This window comes from Parasteatoda tepidariorum, chromosome 9, assembly GCF_043381705.1.
Source record: "Parasteatoda tepidariorum isolate YZ-2023 chromosome 9, CAS_Ptep_4.0, whole genome shotgun sequence".
Lineage (NCBI taxonomy): Eukaryota > Metazoa > Arthropoda > Arachnida > Araneae > Theridiidae > Parasteatoda > Parasteatoda tepidariorum.
This window is the reverse complement of record NC_092212.1, coordinates 7,597,471-7,605,315: the sequence shown is the minus strand read 5'-3', so window position 1 is coordinate 7,605,315 and position 7,845 is coordinate 7,597,471. Positions and strand designations below refer to the sequence as shown.

The window sequence follows — 7,845 nt, the reverse complement described above, 5'->3', positions numbered from 1 at the left end:
AATATGCTAAATTATGCTTTCTTAAAAATCTATTATATGTGGTGAGAATGGTATTAGAAAAGCATACTTTTAAATCCTTGAATTTGTTTTTTTTTTTTTTAATGACAATTGAAAATTTTGATAAATGGTGATGAAATTTTTTAAAAAATCATTTATGTTTCCTAATTTTTTGTTTCAGAAAAAAAATAGTGTTTATAAATTTTATGATCTCTACTTTCATTTGCACTCTACTTTCCCGAAATATTAAAAAAAGAAATATTATTTATTGAATATAAATTTTATTGCATGCCTAAAAATCAATAAAAAGTTCAAACTTTCAGAACCTCAGTGATGGAACCCTGGGATTCCGCGGAACTCTTTCTGGGAAGCGCTGTATCGTAATAAAAACAACACATATGATTTTTGTTTTTCCAACTTGATTCAATTAAAAGTGAAGTTTTTTACAATTTCCTTTAACCTTGAAGGCAACTATTTTCATATCTTTCTTCTTTTCTTTCCCGCTCTTTTATCACTGAAGCTTATTTCTTTGTTGTTATTTTACGCTTTCTGACGATCTAGTGTTGATGAAAACTAAACTACTGCGATAGAAAATTCGGCCTCTATCAAATCTAGTTTCAGAATAATTATTGCTAGAAATTTACGTATTTTCGTTGGCGATGTCAACATTGACCTTGGCTGTTATTTGTATATCTGTTTTCTTATGGTAAGTACTCTTTATGATTCTTGACTTCTAAAAAGAATTAAGTTGGACAGTTAATTTTAAGTCTTTCTTAATCTGTTTTATATTGGTATAAGAAAATTTGAACAAAAATAATTCTGATGTATTTCATTCTGATTATAGATCGGTATGATTTTTGAAACTAAAAATGCTTGTTTTAATTTTTAGCGAAAGGAATACAAATATTCGTTCAATATCTAAATGAAGTAAGATATTCTAAAGTTCGAGTAATAGCGATAAGTCAGTGTTTCCCAAAGTGTGGTACGCGTACCTCCAGGGGTACGGGAACAGTTTAGAGGGGGTACGCGTTCTTATGCGAAATAACTTACCACAAACAAAAATTTCAAATTATTTAAAAACAAAGCTAGTCATGAATATTTATGATTACGGATTTTTCTATTGGCTATTTTTTGCAGAGTTTACAGTTAATAATTAGTGATGTCAACAGTCAATTTTGATTTTTTACTTTTGTGCAATTTTTTTATAGTAAACAATAAATTCATTTTTTTTATTCGTGGTACACAGCGTTGCGAAAAATTTAGAAAGGGTACATAAAAGTCATAAGTTGGGAAACACTGCGTTAAGCTGCAGAAAGGATATTTTTGTGTTATTTGGAAGCTTAATGTTGTGGTCGCAACGCATTAATGAAAATAAGAAATTGGGTCAGGAGAATTATAATGTTGTTCGTCCAATTTTAGAAGAAACAAAATATTTTGTCTCCCAATGGCGTGTCAATGATTTAGATTTGAGTAATGTTTTTAAAAAGGGTCAAATATATTTTCAAAATAAAGCGTGAGCTAAAATTTAAATTTTTATTAGAGAAGGAGGTTCCGCCCCCTTCTTGCTCCGCTAACCACTCCCGTAATTAATTTTCATTCACTATTGTTTATTTATTAAGCATCAATATTTTCTACAAAAACACAGATCATTTTAGTATAAAAATATACAATTATTGTAGCTCTATATAAAAGTATTTTGTTAATGTGTTAATCGTATTGAAAGAGATGATAAATAAATCTGTACTTGAAATTTTTTTTTCTAATGAGTACAAATTGTAAGGCGCAATAGGAAGAAATAAAATAAAAGAAATTTAAAGACATGGCATTTATTAAATTTATTTCATTCCGAGACTTAGGCCCACCAGTTAACGCTAAATGAGCAAGAATTCCGGCATCTGCAGAGGTGAAGAAGGGGAAGTTCAGCACCTGCCGTTAAAAAAAAGTTTATGTATTGTCTGAATGCACAAACTTATAAGAGACTTATAGGTTTATATACAGCATACATATACACTTGTAAGCTCCTTTGAAAATAACACCTAAGACAAATAGCGTATCGCATCATGAACTGAAATATATTATCACTTTTTTTTAAACTACTCCCTACGTAGCAGGAAAGGGGGGAGACACGTAGTGATCAGTCGTGTGAATTTGAAAATGGGGAATATATTATTAAGTGGCTTAGAAACTGTAGCTTGAAGAGAGAAACCGATTGCAGACTTGGAATCGGCAATTCAAAAATATTTAAGATCCGTTCAGAAAACTCGTGCAACAGGAAAAAAAAAAAATTCCTTATTGTCAATCTTAAAAGAAATTAGTATTGTTAAAGGGAAAAAATCTCGAGTGGTTAAGCATAATTTTTTTACTACATCTTCCTTTCATTTTTCCCTTTCAATTCTGGATATCCTTGAATTATTTAGTAAAATTATTATTTTGTTGTATTATTTCACTTATATGAATAATAAAAACATTTATATTTTGATCTAAAATATCTCGGATACTTAATTTTGAAAGTGTAGCTGAAAGTAGAAAATATGAATTATTCAATTCAGTGTTTTCATCATAGAAAAAAAAATGGGTGAGAATTTCTCACCCTTTCTCAAAAACAGGGTGAGATTTCAGAAAGTTAAGTGAGATTTCTAAAAACTAAAAAAACACAAATAGACTTGAAAAAAAAATCATTTCTTTTATTATGATACATTTTTAACGCCTTCTATTTTTTAAAGCATTGAATATTTTTGCTGCATCATCATAGAAGATTTTGTCTTTACTAGGTATTTGTCCATCTTACATTAGTGCATAAAAAATTTGAACGTCTTACATGAAAAAACCTTACCTACGGTAAACACGTGGTTGCAGAGAAATGTGTTCTGAAAGGGGTTCCGTGGTTCGGTGGTGTTCTGTTGTTCGAAAAGGTTCTGAACAATACTGGTAAATAGGGAAGCTAGATAATGGAACAAATGTTGAAAACAATGAAAGATCCAGGAAGAAAAGTGAAACGGATTTTATTCTAAATAGCGTAATTCGAAGCTTCTTCCAAAATGCGAGAAATTCGCGAATTTTGAAATTGATTTATAGAATGCGCGAATTTCTCTCAGTAATAATTTTTTAATGCGAGAAAAGAAAAAAATATGCGAGATTCTCGCGTTGTAGTGAAAACACTTTTTCAATATACATCAACTTTATAAATATCTTCTATATAGTGAATTATGTGTTAAAGTATTTGTTTCTTTTTAAACCTAAATGTGCTTCGCATCTTTTCAAAAGGACAGTTTTTTCTAAAAAAGAAAAAAGTGGTGGCTCAAGTGGTCAATTGCTTGAATTAACTTTGCGGAACCAATTTCTCTTTGCCTGTCATTAGACATCATATATTAATAATATAAACGTTTATACTTGAATATGAAGAAAGACACGTTCCTTTTTTAAAGTGGTTAGCAGAGATGCCAACATGTTCCTGACAACAAATATATATTTTAAAGTGTAGTTTATGAATTGTAATTCTTGTTTTAATAAATTCAATTTAGTAGATTTTTACCCACCACTATTTCTAAATAATTCGTAGTCTTATATAATTCACTATTTATAGTACTTTTGTCACCGATTCGATCATTGCATATCGTTGAGTTAGGTTGCGTTATAACCGAGCTCCTGCTACGATGACTTCGATTAGATTTGGCCACGGAGGGAAGGGAGGGAAGGTTTTCCGACCCTCTCGCGGAAGCGTTAATGACGATGCGTTTGATCACAATGCCCTTAGAGAAGCGATGAAGGTTGCAGCCCACAAAAAGGCTTCGTATTTTACGAGCAAAGATGACTTTTTAAGTATGATTTGCAATCAAGAGAAAGAAACCAGGCGAATGAGAAGAAGCTTTGATGAAGGCCAAGCGACAAAAGAAAATCTCTACAGAATGATCTACTTAGAAGAACTCAAAGCTCTTGCTAAGCCAAAAGTTCCAGACGCAGTTTTGGAAATTACGGATATCCAGACAACGACTCCGGCTGATTCAACTCCCACAACAGAGGAACCAAAGCCTGCTTTGGAAACTATGGATATTCAGACTACAACCCCGGTTGACTCAACTCCTGTAACAGATGAGCCAGACTCAATCCCCACCTCTGAGCCTGCTACACAACAACCTCCTACTGTTGTGAAAGAAAAGAAAAAGAAAAAACGGAGAAAGAACGGTGTCAACCCGGCGACACCAACCAGCTCTGAACCCAAGTTAGAAAGTGAGCAACCTCACCACGACAAAGAGATTATCCCCACAACACCGGCGGAACCAGATTTAGAACAGATGGAGCAAGGAGACACTACTGAAGCCTCGGCAACGGTTGAGACCCCAGCTACTTCACCCCAGCTACTTCACGCCGAAAGATACTCTGCATCCCACCGGCAGGAAAATCAAAGCCCTTATACGTGGACTTAACATCGACACCGAGATGGTGAATCTCGAAAGCGAACTCTCAGACATTGGTCTTCGACCAATCAGAACAGAGCAGATCAGAAAGAGGCGTGGTCAGGAATACAAACTCCTCCCACTCTTCCTAGTCATTCTGAACGATGTTCCCGAGCACCGGAAAATCTTTAAACTGGACCGACTGCTGAATACACCTGTCCGGGTGGAAAGATTTCGTGTCGGCCACCACGAAATCCAGTGCTACAGGTACCAAGGATTTGGCCACACCCAGAAGGTCTGCACAGATGAGCCAGCGTGTATGAAATACGCAGGCGCGCATTACTCCTACCGATGCACAAAGCCCTTGAGTGAGCTTCCGACTTGTGTGAATTGCAAGAAAGATCACACAGCCTGTTTTTCAGGCTGCCCATCCAGGCCTAGGAGAAAATTCGCACCGAAAAAGAAAGAACAATGGAGTGCCGCCAGAACAGCCACTAGATTTCTGAACATAGTCAAGGAATTACAGGAACTCTTGAAAGACGAGGAGTTAGTCTCATTGCTCCATTCTCTTCTCCCAGCTCGCAAGAACTAGACTCAGGGATACTCCAATAAAGACGACCACGGATTTCCTTCTGTGGAATACCCATTTCGAACTCTTTATGGCATTAGTCACCGTTGCCCTAGGGCAAATCTACAGATTAAGAGGTCAAGTGCCCGCTGACGCGAGCAGGCACCTTAACAAATACAGATCGTCGTCGTCGTCATACTTCTGTCATGCTATACCTTTTAAAAAGCAAGCAAGAATGGTCAAATATTTGCAAAATTTACTTTGTAGTTATTTACCGTTGTTTTAATTATTTTGGCGTGCCCTGAGCAATTGGCATCTCTGGGTTAGTTACAGAAAGAAATATCCACTTTGGTGTAAGCAAATAAAGTTCTACCACTTTTTGCAGATAGTAGTTTTGCATATATATGCATACATGGGTTATTAAAATTTATTTCTCTCTTTATTCACCAAATAAAAATATCAAATATGAGGAAAATTGTTCTTCCCACAGGAAATAATTGCTACTTTACCCTTTGACAAATAAGTTTTTTTTATTATTTAGTATTATTTACAAATTTTTTTTATAAAGCATATTTTTAATTTAGGAACTTCAGGTCACGTAAGGATTGTTAACAATACTGATGATGCTTTTAGAGCAGAAATTATACCATAAAGAAATATAAAATACTTCTGCAGGTATTTTTTATTTGCCGCCAGGGCTGTATGGTGATCAGGTGGCTGACCTCAAGTCCGAAAGGTTTCGGGTTCGACTCTCAATCAGAGGCATGGATGTTTGTTTCTTCCTCTCTGTACTATCTACTCTTCTTCATATGAGGATAGTGTTGGTGCACCTACTATGGTGCCCCTTAAAAAAGTGGTCAACACATCTTTTCCCTTCTGATACCCGAGTGATGAAATATCATTATTTGGATGGGTAGTAAAATTACTTGGCAAAACAGTTGACACAATTTGAAAGATCATACTAGAAGCTTTTAGAAACGTGAAATTAAGATCGACCAAAATGAGAGTAAACCGCTATAGGTCAGGGGATAGAGCGTTCGCCTTCCAATGAGGTGAAGCGGGTTCGAATACAACGATGGCTGGTCGATACGAATTCGCATCCGGCTTGCACCGACCATAGTGCTGACGTGAAATATCCTTAGCTGTTGACGCATCATGGGTTAGAGTCCCTTTGCCGTCCAGCTAACCGTGGGAGGTTCTCGTGGTCTTCCTCTCCGTGTAATGCAAAAGCGGGTTAGTTCTATCAAAAGGTCGTCCACGAAGGCAAATTTCTCCCAATACTTGACATTAGTAGTCGTATTCCCCAAAATTGGTGCGGCTGTTCAACGACGGTTATGAAGTAAAATAAAATGAGAGTAGGATGTTAAAAGATTTTTTTTTCTTTTTGAATTACCACGGTAATTAAAAAATTATTCATTTATAAAAGTTATTAGCTATCGTTTACAGAATTGCATAGGCCAAGCTACTCTCTTTTCTATTGCACTATCAGTGCTTCCCAAACTTATGGCCATTGTTAACCCTTTCTAAATTTTTCGCAACGCTATGTACCACTAATTAAAAAATGAATGTATTTTTTAAAAAATGTTTATTTAGAATGGATAGTTAAGTTAAAAATCACAACTGGCTGTTGACACCACTAATTATTAACTGTTAACTCTGCCAAAAAATGGCAATAGAAAAATACGTAATCGTAAATTTTCATGCCTAGCTTTGTTTTTAAATAAAAAATTTTGAATTTTCGTTTGTTGCAAGGTGTTTCGCACAAGAACGCGTACCACACTTTGGGAAGCACTGCAACTACACTAATCCGTAATGGGTGAATAATTTTTTTGTTTTACCACATTTAGATTTTCAGGAATAACTGCCAAATCTTACTAGCAACATACAATATCGATTAAAAAAATATAAGTGAAATTACGAGCACCAAATAACGAAAAGGTGGTAGACATTTATTCTATTTAATAGCTAATTTTATAAATTAATTCGTTGCTACCTAATACGATAGTACTATAAAAAATATATGTTTATATCAAAAATCTTATGGATATTTCTTTTAATGAAAAATCGAAATAAATAGCCTAAAAGAATTTGATAGATTTAATGTTATTTGATTTGTCACTGTTTTTAATTGGGTACTGTTGCTAATTTTTAGGAACTGTATTAGTCACTACACGATATGTACAGCCCTTAAAAATTAATGAATAGCATTAACCCTTTCGAAGGCCGTGGGAAGTATACTTAACACCACTTTTTTACCACTTTTAGTTTAGGTTTCCACTTGTTAATAACTTCAGTTTTCTTGAAGTGGGTTTGAATAAAATTGGTAACCATTTGTAGTTTCAAAAAACATATAAAAGTTATGAAATATATAATTCCTTTTGAAGTTAGCAATATTTATAAAATTTATTTTATAAATAAAATAAAAGAAAAGTCAATAAGATCCTAATAGGACGCGTTAAATATATTTATCTCCTACAAAAAGGCATTTTTATAAACTAAATGAGCTCTTTTTTCTTATATCAATTACTATTCTTAAGGCAATTTCAATTTCAAAAATACTTTGATTTACCTTTACTAGAAATAAATAGCCCATGAAAGGGTTAAAGCTAATAAAAAAATTTATTCCTTTACTTGCTTCGGAGATCATCTTACTTTTATTAAAGATACAAACTTAAACATTCTAAATTAAATACTAGTTAAAATGCTTCGCTCCATTAGCGTTGTGAATATTTTTCAGTTATGAAACCGTAAATGATCACTCTTTTATTCACAGCCTTCTTACTTAAATAATTTTTGCGGAAAAAAACGCAATAATTATAGAATAATTGAAGAAAAGTCCTAATTCAGGATTCCCACGGTCCTTGAGAATTTTAAAAAGTGGTAACA

The 7,845-nt window shown here is 33.9% G+C and overlaps 1 protein-coding gene across 1 annotated transcript in view; it reads left to right on the top strand.

Annotated features, from left to right (window-relative positions):
- Positions 1-537: 537 nt before the first annotated feature.
- Positions 538-7,845, top strand: part of LOC107437388 (trifunctional enzyme subunit alpha, mitochondrial) — a 41,316-nt gene continuing 34,008 nt past the window's right edge. Inside the window, exon 1 of the mRNA XM_016049374.4 lies at positions 538-703. The gene's annotated coding sequence lies outside the window, so the exon portion shown is untranslated. The remainder of the gene's footprint in view (positions 704-7,845) is intronic.